Genomic DNA, 12,126 nt, shown 5'->3' with positions numbered 1-12,126 from the left:
TAATGGAATACAGAAAACATGAAGAGGTAGATAATGTCGGACAAGAAAATTTATGAAAATATCCTCAGAAATATTGAAGATATTTATGATGATATTTTGGAATTTCTAAGTTAAAAGGTTGATGAAGAAAAATTTTCCGCAAGATTTTAACATGACTTCGGAGCAAGATATTCTCTAAAGATTTCAATGGATCCAGAATTACTTGGATTCTTTGAATATAGGGTTTGGTCCTTGTATTTGTCCTTGGTCTCCTTCAGGGTTAGCTCAATCTGTTTTTCAGTACCAAATTTTCTATCGAGCGTTCCTAACACTCCCTTCTTTATCATCAAACTTTTGGCCGTTTAGACCATCTACTATTTTTCTGTTTCCTCTGCATTTAATGCTACAATATCTGAATCATCAGTTAGCAATCCGAGGTGGTTTCAGGAGAATTGTATTTTTAGATGATTAAACGCTGATGGTAATATGGTAGAGTATAAAAGGTTCTCTGGTAACAATAAAAGAGCACGCATATATTTCAAGGTTATAATAAGGTTGTTTCGAACAAAAAGTCAAAATTAACTTGCTGGAGCTATGACAAAATTTGCTACTTTGAAAGGGATTATCAAGTTTTTTTGGGTTATAATAACACTAAAGGAATTAGCACAGCTACGTGTTAAAAGTTTACTCAGTTTCTGAGAGTTTTTCCGATGCATAACTATATGCATCAATCTTTTCTTCCGTAGATGAAGTGCGGTTTGTTCATCTCTCTCTTGAGGTGTTTCCAAGAATCATGAAATATTTGAACGCAGATTGTAATCGTCAAGATATAAATGAGGTTTAAGATTAAATCAAGTGGCAAACTTGAAGAATTGTTTAGTTTCATATGTTATAATCAATATTTTAATTCATTTTAATTGTCCAATGTCATTAGACCATAGTTAGGAGTCCACAATTAGTAGTTCAACAATTCATATATAGTTTAATATATAATATTCGAATTAATTAATACATGTCGTGACCCGTTATATACATGTCTCAGACTCGATCACAACTCAAAGTATATATATTATTATAGAATCAACCTCAACCCTGTATAGCTAACTCGATCATTACTGCATATAGAGTGTCTATGGTTATTCCAAATAATATATATAGATGCGTCGATATGATATGTCAAAGCATTGTATACGTGTCCCGATATTTAAAATGCGTAAATAACAGTATTTAAATGACGATTAATAAAGTGCGTAAAATAAATAACAGAAATTAAATGACGATAAATAAAATTGCGAGAATTAAAATTGCGATAATTAAATGTAATAAAGAATTAACAGTTAGCTAGGAACAGTTAGCTAGGATTTTGTTAGCGTGGATTCTTAACAAAATTTCTCATAATTATTTTGTTTGTTTCTAACAAATTTTGTTTTGTCAAATATTTTCTTCATTATGCCACTTGTTGGATTCTGAGAAGTCAAAATCCAAATATGAAATTGAATGAAAATGGTTATTCTGTAGTGAACGGATTCGTATATCTGTGGATGTAAGTAGGATAGTAAATGACCGTTGAGTCAGATTCGAAGAACGTACAGTGTAACTTATTAATGTGATATCTAAATATTCCTTGGGTATTACCTACCCGTTAAAATATTTTCACCATTAACAGTTTGTATAAGAGAATTTTTAATTACAATCTTTATGATAATATATGTACCTATGTATTTTCTTCAGATGTAATCATGGATTTAATGAGTTAATAAGATATTAATCTCATTTTGTTTTCGGTTTGAGCTAGAATAAGTAATATCTAAAACTATTAGGAACCACATATTCTTCGCAGAATATTAATGAATTTATGGATCAATACTTCATCGTTCATTGTTGTTGGTACTCCTTGGTATCTATGGTGCATATGATGTTGATGTTCGAGGTATAGATTGTGATGTCGAGACGTGTGATGCGGATGTTGTTGTTAGTACTGGTTATACTGCTGGTGCTGCTGATGGTGGTACTGTTGCTGTTGGTGCTACAAGTGTTGTTAGTGCTGATGTTGGTGATGATGTTGGTGTAGTAAGTATAGCTTGTAAATCACGTACCATTCTTGTCAGGGTTTTTATCCTACCCTCTATCATTTCTATCCATCCACTCATCTGATTCGATAGATCTTGATTATCAATTCAAAGTTCCCTAACTTCTTCTAATATTCCCCTTCGATTGGTATTCGGAAGTAGAGTTTGAATATTTTCTGAGATTGCAGTAATGTGACCTTCGAGGTGGAAAACTTTAGGAAGAAGGGTGAATACAGTGTTGCGCATAGGTTCACCGGTGAGTACATCGTTTTCTCCAATGTTAGGAGGTAAGTTTGGTTCGCGGTAGGGCTCAGCTTCTTCATTTCTCCATCGAGTGAGTAAGTCTCAGACCCACCCCCATCTCCTCCAGAAAGAAAAATAGCTAAATGGTAGAGACACTTCGGGTTCATTGACTTCGGAGTCTACTTCAATACGCATCTCGAAATTGCTTCCGAAACTAATGGAATCCAAGTTAGGTGTAGGATCCATCTCTTATGATCAGTTAGAGGATTTTCGATATGAAATGATTTTTGGTTATCGGATAATATTCTAATTATATAGAATATCTAATATAGTACAGAAGATCCCGTAGATTACGGAGGAAATTAAGGAAACGTGTCAGATAAAGTCTACAGTAACAGTAACAGATACGATAAGATATGGATTTGTCTATACACTATTCATGCAATGGATGCAGTAAGATGTGTCTAGACTAGAAATGATAAGCAGGTAATTTCCTAAGGATGATAAGTAGATGATTTTCGACACGAAATGATAAGCAAAACTTTTGACATGCAGACACGGTCGAAGTCCAGACTCACTAATGCATTTAAACAACTATCAGTTAGACATACTAATGCAAGACCTGGTTCGCTAAGACCACCGCTCTGATACCAACTCCAATGACCCATCCTAATCCATCTGGACGAATACATTACATTTGGTTACATCGCGAGGTACTCGACCTCTATATGATACATTTTACAAACATTGCATTCGTTTTTAAAAGACAAACTTTCATTTCATCGAAAGTTGACGGCATGCATACCATTTCATAATATATCCAACTATAATTGACTTAATAATAATCTTGATGAACTCAACGACTCGCATGCAACGTCTTTTGAAATATGTCATGAATGGTTCCAAGTAATATCTCTAAAATGAGCAAGTGCACATCGGAAGATTTCTTTCATACCTGAGAATAAACATGCTTTCAAGTGTCAACCAAAAGGTTAGTGAGTTCATTAGTTTATCGAAATCAATTATTTCCATAATTTTAATAGACCACAAGATTTCATTTATTCAATAATCATACACTCGCAAGTGTTTAAAAATTATTCATATGGATTGAACACCTGGTAACCGACATTAACATAATGCATATAGAATATCCCCAAACAGAAATCCATCTGTATAATATAAACTCGAAGTACTAAAGCATACCATTTTCCAGTATGGGGGGTGTTAGTGCCCGTAGATCTACCGTTAGGATTCGCGTCAATTAGGGTGTCTGTTCCCTAATTCTTAGGCTACCAAGCTAAAAGGGTGATATTCGATTTCGATAATCCAACCATAGAATGTAGTTTCAATTACTTGTGTCTATTTTGTAAAACAGTTATAAAAACAGCGCATGTATTCTCACTCCCAAAAATATATATAGCAAAAGCATTTAAAAAGGGAGCAAATGAAACTCACAATACGATATTTTGTAGTAAAATATGCATACGACGATACTGAACAATGCAGGGTTGGCCTCGGATTCACGAACCTATATCATTTATATATATATATATTAACACATATAATTGTAATCGAACAATTTATATATTATAGCTTAAATTATATATCTTAAGTATTTAATTTGAATATATATATATATATATATATATATATATATATATATATATATATATATATATATATATATATATATATATATATATATATATATATATATATATGTTTAAAACAATTAATATTTATACAGTTATATATATATATATGATTAATATTATAGTAAAAATCAATATTTTGTTATGTGTAAATATTTATATAAATATATACAATCATATGTAATATTATGGTAGTTGTAGATATACTCTTATATAAAAATATTTATTTGTTATAATAATATTGTTAATATGAAAATAATAATAATAATGATAATGATAATAATAAAAATAATAGTAATCTTAATGATAATTTTAATAATAATGTTAATTTTGATAAAAATGATAATAATAATAGTAATGACAATAACTATAATAACTATAGTAATAATAAAAATGATAATATTAATAATAATATTAATAATAATCATTATGATAAAGATACTAATAATAATGATAATACTAATAATAATAATAATGATACTTATAATAATAATAATAATGATAATAATAATAATAATAATAATAATAATAATAATAATAATAATAATAATAATAATAATAATAATAATAATAATAATAATAATAATAATAAAAGAAGACTACCTTTAAAACAAGCTTTAAGAAAAATAAACGCAATGGCCGAGGATTGAACCCGCGACCTCGAGTTAACACAAACAACCTAAACCACTCTGCTGTTACTGCATATCTGATTTAATACCCAAACTAAGTGTCTTAACCTGCTCTTATTTTGGCCAAGAAATCCTTAAGCCCAACAGAATCTTAGCCCAACTATTGAATTAGTCCATACAGCCCAATTATTCAAGCAACCAAATTATAATGGCCAAAACATAGCCCAAGTATCAATTGAAAAAGGGTTTCGATTTTGTTTTCCTTCTACAGTCACGACAATCAACAAGAGAAGAGAAAAAGAAAAAAAATATATATCGCAGGTATCAATCATGAAGGGTTTTGTTGACGGTTTGATTGGGGTGAAACAGATTTAATAAATTAGTGTTTGGATATTTGGATCACGAAAAATAAATGACAACCGAAAAACAGAAACAATTATCAATTTGGATATATGATTTTCATTATCATAAATCGTTACCACTTATTATCATCTTCCTCAAATTAATTTCACTGTAACATTTTAATTATTACTTCTTTGATTGATCGATCAAAATATAAAATGGTAATGGGTTGTAGTATCGTGTGGAAACATGGTTTTGGTTTTGTGGGGTTTGGAATGAATCAATTTTTTTTTTCCTTTTTGTCTCCCACTTGGTCGGCCAACAGGAGAAAGAAAAAGAAGGTAGATGCAGCTACAGTGTCATCTTCTTTGTCCACAGTTAATGTTCATTATCTTTATTATTGTTTGCAGTAATGATAAAACTGCTGTAGCAACAGCCCATAGCAGTAGAAATGGTTCGAAGAGGAAGAAAACAGAAAAAATGACTAATTGAGGGGATGATGATCTTAGGTTGTGATTGAAGTTCAAACAGAAAAACAAGAGGTTTGCAGTGGTGATGAATTGTTTTGATGAGTTTGTTTTTGGGTTGTCGAGTAGAACAAGCAATAAGGTAGTTATGATTATGATTTTGAGTTGAGAAAATTGAATAGGTCTTGATGGTGATGATAAGGTGGCTATCTTAAATATGGTGAAGGTGGTTCCTGTATAGTGTTGAAGTTGATGGGTGAAGTGGTGTACGATTGTTTCTCTCGCACAGTAGTAAACAAAAAAAAAAGAAAGGCTGAGGAAGGTGATGGTTATTCAGTCTAGCAGCACCAGTGTGATGGCGTGTGGGTTTTTAAATAATAAGATAATGATATGGTGGTTTATGGCATTTGATGGTGGTGGTGTTAATGTGACGGGTGGAGGTGTTGTGGTGGTGAGAGATGGTTAACTGAGTGGTGATTATATGGTTGGTTCTCGATGGTAACTTATATATATAGAAGTGAGTTTCAAGGTGGTTAACGATTATGGGTTTGGTTGTAGTTTGTAGGTCATGGCGGTGAGGTTAAACGAACCATAAAAGCTCGAAGTGATAGTGTAAGGTGATTGTAGGGTGGTTATAGTGATTGTAGGAGATGAAGGGTGATTAGGTTCGTTCATGTAAGTGTAAATGCTCCATATGTAATGAAATATGTAAATATTTATATAGATATAGAAATAGATATAATAACATATAATATATTATAAGTGATAATGGATGGATATGAAAAGAAAGATAACAGAAATTCACATGTCAATTTAGTAAAGTAGTGGCCAGATATATTGGATTATCTACCGACAGTTTCATGGGGTATTATATCGTGCTCCGTTGTTTACTCAAGTGACGGACAAAAGATTCCATAAAAATCTCATATTTTTAAATTAACTATATTTATTTATTTTGGTCATTATGGTATAAAATTCGAGGATCAACTATTAAATAAAAATTGCATTAATTATTCACTCCCAACCCCAAGTAAAATGTAAAAAGTTTTAAAATTTAATAAATAGCTCCTAAATACATTTTTACTAAGCCTATAATTTATAAAACTCATTTTCGGATCACCGTTTATTTTAAAATCACATAAATTCCTTTTTAACTCGATTACTATCGATCGAATGACAATTGAGCATCACCGTCATTTACTAAATAACTTCGAAATCACAAAATGTATATATTCTATATAATATATATATATATATATATATATATATATATATATATATATATATATATATACACTTTTTAAATAATTATTATATATTATATATTATTATTATTTTTCAACATTGATTATAACAATTACAATATATAATATTTCATTTTATTATATACGTATATATATATATATATATATATATATATATATATATATATATATATATATATATAATTATATGCATATCTATATATTAAATTAATAATATTAAATATACTGATATTATTTTATATATTTATTTCTAACAATTAAATCATATATTATTTCAAATAAAATTATATATATCTATTTACAAATTAGTTGTTCGCGAATCGTCGAAATTGGTCGAGGTTCAATTGAATTCATGTAAACAGTTCCAAAATTTTAAGACTCAACTTTACAGACTTTGCTTATCGTGTCAAAATCAAATAAAGATTAAGTTTAAATTTGGTCGAAAATTCCCGGGTCGTCACGAAATTCCTTTGGATTTTTCAATCGCTTATCGTGCCATTGTTTGGTCTTTTCTTTATAAATTAGAGAGTTGTCATAGGCTTCAAGCCTCAACTCGTCTAATTCATTCAATTTGGTCAAACGTAACCGACCCGCCTCTTTGTAATCCAAATTACATGCCCTTAGCGCCCAATGCGCTTTGTGTTCAATCTCCAAAGGGAGATGGCATGCTTTCTCGTATACCATTCAGAAAGGAGTGGTTCCAATAGGTGTTTTGTAGGCCGTGCGAAAAGCCCGCAATGCATCATTTAACTTAACAGACCACTCTTTTGGATTTGCACCAAAGGTCTTTTCAAGTATGCATTTTAAAGATCGATTGGTATTCTCCACCTACCCACTTGTTTGGGGATGATAAGATGTTGAAATTTTATGGATCACTCCATATCTTTTCAACTTCTTTTCTAATTGCTTATTGCAAAAGTGGGTGCCTCCGTCACTGATAAGGGCTTTTGGTGTGCCAAACCTTGAGAAAAGTTCCATCAAAAAGGTTACTACAACTCGGCCATCATTTGTTGGGAGAGGTTTTGCCTCCGCCCATTTTGAAACATAGTCTATGGCAACAAGTATGTAAAGATAAGAATGAGACTTTGGAAAGGGCCCCATAAAGTCAATTCCCCACACATCGAACACCTCGCATACTTGGATGCTTTGTTGAGGCATTTCATCCCGTTTAGTGATTTGACCGGCCTATTGGCACGCATCACAAGCCTTACAAACAGTGTAGGCACCTTTGAATATTGTAGGCCAATAGAAACCGGCCTCATAAACTTTCCTCCCCGTGATTTGGGGTCCAAAGTGCCCACCAGTAGGACCAAGGTGACAATCAAGCATAATTTGAGTGCATTCCTTCCCCGAAACGCACCTGTAAATAACTCCATCCGCACATCGCCTAAATAGATTAGGGTCTTCCCAAAAATAGTATTTTAGGTCACTAAAGAATTTCTTCCTTTTCTGATGTGACCAACCGGTTTCTAGGTACCCTCCAATAATGTAATTGGCGAAATCAACATACCACGGGTCTTTCACCTTCTCTATTCGCATGGGGTATTCATCGGGAAAATCATCTTTAATACTCGATTCATGGAGTACTTCAAGATTGGGATTTTCAAGTCTAGAAAGATGGTCAGCCGCGAGATTTTCGGCACCTTTCTTGTCCTTAATCTCGATATCAAATTCTTGCAAGAGCAAGACCCATCTTAGCAATCGAGGTTTGGCATCCGGCTTAGAGAAAAGATATTTCAATGCCGAATGATCGGTGAAGACAATTGTCTTCGATAGGACAAGATATGATCAGAATTTGTCAAAAGAAAAGACGATAGCAAGGAGCTCTTTTTTCATTGTTGTGTAGTTCAAATGGGCTCCTTGTAAAGTCTTGCTTGCATAATAAATGGGATGAAAACGTTTCTCAACCCGTTGGCCCAAAACTGAACCAACTGCAAAATCTGATGCATCGTACATTAGCTCGAATGGTAATGACCAATTTGGAGCTATGATTATTGGTGCGTTAACAAGTTTTTTTTTTTAAAATGTTGAATGCCTTAGTGCATTCACTTGTGAAAACAAAGGGTGCATCTTTTTCGAGAAGTTTATTCAATGGTGTTGCAATTTTTGAAAAATCCTTAATAAATCGCCGGTAAAACCCGGCATGCCTAAGAAAACTTCTCACACCCTTCACATTTGAAGGAGGCGGAAGGTTGGCAATGACGTCAACCTTTGCTGGATCCACATGAATACCAACACTTGAGATTTTGTGCCCTAAGACAATGACTTCTTTAACCATAAAGTGGCATTTCTCCCAATTTAGCACTAAGTTCGATTTCTCACACATTATTAGCATTTTCTCCAAATTTAGAAGGCATGAATCGAAAGTGTCACCGAAGACTGAAAAGTCATCCATGAACACTTCCATGCATTCTTCAATCATATCATGGAAAATGGCCATCATGCACCTTTGAAATGTTGCGGGTGCATTACATAGACCAAAGGGCATTCGGTGTTATGAAAAGGTGCCATAGAGACACGTGAAGGTAGTCTTTTCTTGATCCTTGGGGGAGATGGGAATTTGAAAGTACCCCGAAAAACCATCTAGGAAACAATAAAAGCTATTTCCCGCTAGTCTCTCCAACATTTGGTCAATGAATGGTAGCGGAAAATGGTCTTTTCTAGTGGCATCCTTTAACTTACGATAATCAATACAAACTCGCCACCTCGTAACAGTTCGTGTAGTGATAAGCTCATCTTTATCATTGGTGGTAACAGTTATACCACTCTTTTTAGGAACACAATGGACCGGGCTTATCCATGGACTGTCTGAGATTGGGTAGATTAGACCTGTATCTAGCAATTTAATGATCTCCTTCTTGACAACATCTTGCATATGAGGATTTAGCCTCCTTTGACGTTGCACCACTGGTTTGGAATTTTCTTCCATTAAGATCTTGTGAGTGCAATAAGAAGGACTAATTCCTTTTATATCATGAATTTTCCATGCAATGGCCGGTTTGTGGGCCTGTAACAAGGAAACAAGATGTTCTTTTTCATGTTTAGAAAGAAGTGAGGAAATAATTACCGGAAGCTTCGAATCCTCCAGAAGGAAAATGTACTCAAGATGATCAGGGAGCGGCTTAAGCTCCAAAATTGGAGGTTCCTCAATTGAGGGTTTACTCTGGTACTCGCTATCCTTGTTCAGTTGTTCTAACTCCTCCTTAGTTGGTTCATACCCATTTACCATCAATGTAGCCATCACATCCATTTCTTCTCCATGAAATTCTTCATCTCCACTCGCCAAATCGTATGTACTTGTTTCATCTGATTCGGGAAATTCCTGCAAGAACTCATAATGCGAATCTATGCTTTGCATAAAATAAAAAGTATCATCTGAAGATTCAGGATATTTTAATGACTTATCAATTGCAAAAGTCGCACTAGCTTCACCAATTCTAAGGGTCAACTGCTGATCATAAACATCAATGACACATCTAGCAGTATTTAAAAATGGTCAACCCAAAATAATTGGTATTCTGTCATCAACTTCCATGTCTAAAACCACAAAGTCTGTCGGAAAAATCAGATTCTCGGTCTTAACTAACATATTCTCTATTATTCCTCGAGGGAATTTTATGGAGCGATCAGCTAGTTGAATAGCCATTCGTGTGGTTTTGAGTTTCCTAGGGGCTAATTTAAGGTAAATCGAATAGGGCATCAAATTGATACTAGCCCCCAAATTGGCTAATGCCCTCATACAATCAAGGTCACCCATTAGACATGGAATAGTGAAACAACCCGGATCTTGAAGCTTTTCGAGAAGTGTGTTGGACACCAGCGCTGAACATCTAGCATTTATAGTGACCAATGACATGCTTTCCATCTTCTTTCGGTTAGTGAGCATGTCCTTCAAGAATCAAGCATATTTAGGCATTCCTGCAATAACATCAATAAAAGGTAAATTTACGTTAACTTTCTTGATGAGCTCCATGAATCTTGATTTTTTCTTCCTCGGGCTTCTCCAATATTTGTTTTCTTGGGAATGGGAGTGGTGGTTGATACGCTTTAACAACCGGTTTGACTCGCACGGTGTCTTCTTGACCGTCTGTGTGCTCATTGTTAACACTTTCAACCACATTTTCCGGCTCCTTCTCCTTCTCCGGTTCATTTACACTACCTGGTTCATTCTCTTTCATTAATGGAACACGAAAGTCAAAGACTTCTGGCATTCTTGGTGGATCATAGGTTACTCCACTTCGGGTGGTGATAGCTTTTGCTTGCTCGTTTCGGGGATTAGATTGCGTGTTGCTTGGTAATTCCCCCGGTTTTCTTTCGCTTAATAATTTAGCAAGATTACTCATCTGTTGTTCCAATACTTGAATGGAAGATTGTTGGTTTCTAAATTGTTGCTCATTCTTCTCATTCGTTTGGCTTATATTGGTAACAAGTTGAGTTTGCGATGCAATTAACTTCTCTAACAAACTCTCCATATTTGACTTTTTCTCTTCATGTTGGGGTTTTTGATAAAAACCCGGAGTTTGTTGTTGGAACCCATTACTTGACCCTTGTTGTAAATTGGAATTTTGACCTTGAGGGTTGTAAGGGTTATTGAAGTTTCGGTTAAATTGGGCTCTTCCTTGAAATTGGTTGTTATTCCTTTAGCTTATGAAAGCCACTTCTTCTTTCTGAGCCATTGTCAAACCTGCATCACAATCTTTTCCTAAATATAAACCACCACAGTATTCACACCCCACCTTCATTCCATGGATTTCTTTGGTGATTTTTTCCATGTTTCGAGCAACACCATCTATCTTCACGCTAAGAGAACCAATGTCATCATAAGCACCGGCACTTGAGACTTGAGCATGACGGGTCATGGGTCTTTCTTGATGCCATTCATGAGAATATTCGGCTTGCTTTTCGATTATCTCATAATGTAACGACCCGGAAATTTCCGACCAAATTTAAACTCTAATCTCTATATGGTTCCGACACGATAAGCAAAAACCCTAAAGTTGACCCGCACTTTTTCGATCATTCTATACTTATAAGATTAATATTTACATAAATTAAACCTTACCAACATGATAAGCAATCCAAATTGTTGAGATTTATGTTTCCGAAAAGAGTTTTACACAACGTTTGACCGTCTAGTTTGACCGATGATATCACGAACTATACAATATATGATAATTATACGTTTGTGTATATATATGTATATATACATATTTAACATGATTAATGAATGTTTTAATATCTCATTTTGTATTAATAACAATAAGTTATAAGTATATTTTGAAACTACTAACTTAAGTTTTCAAAACGATAACTATACGTAACGTTATTTGACATAAATACTTAAGACTTATAATGTTTATACATATATCGTATAAGTAATGTATTTAATCACTTTTAAAGACTTAAATACATAAAATCATATAAGTGTATTCACAAAAGATAGCTATATTTGAATCCTCATTCCATTTTTCACAAAATTT

This window comes from Rutidosis leptorrhynchoides, chromosome 9 (genome assembly GCF_046630445.1).
Source record: "Rutidosis leptorrhynchoides isolate AG116_Rl617_1_P2 chromosome 9, CSIRO_AGI_Rlap_v1, whole genome shotgun sequence".
Lineage (NCBI taxonomy): Eukaryota > Viridiplantae > Streptophyta > Magnoliopsida > Asterales > Asteraceae > Rutidosis > Rutidosis leptorrhynchoides.
This window is presented reverse-complemented; position numbering follows the sequence as displayed.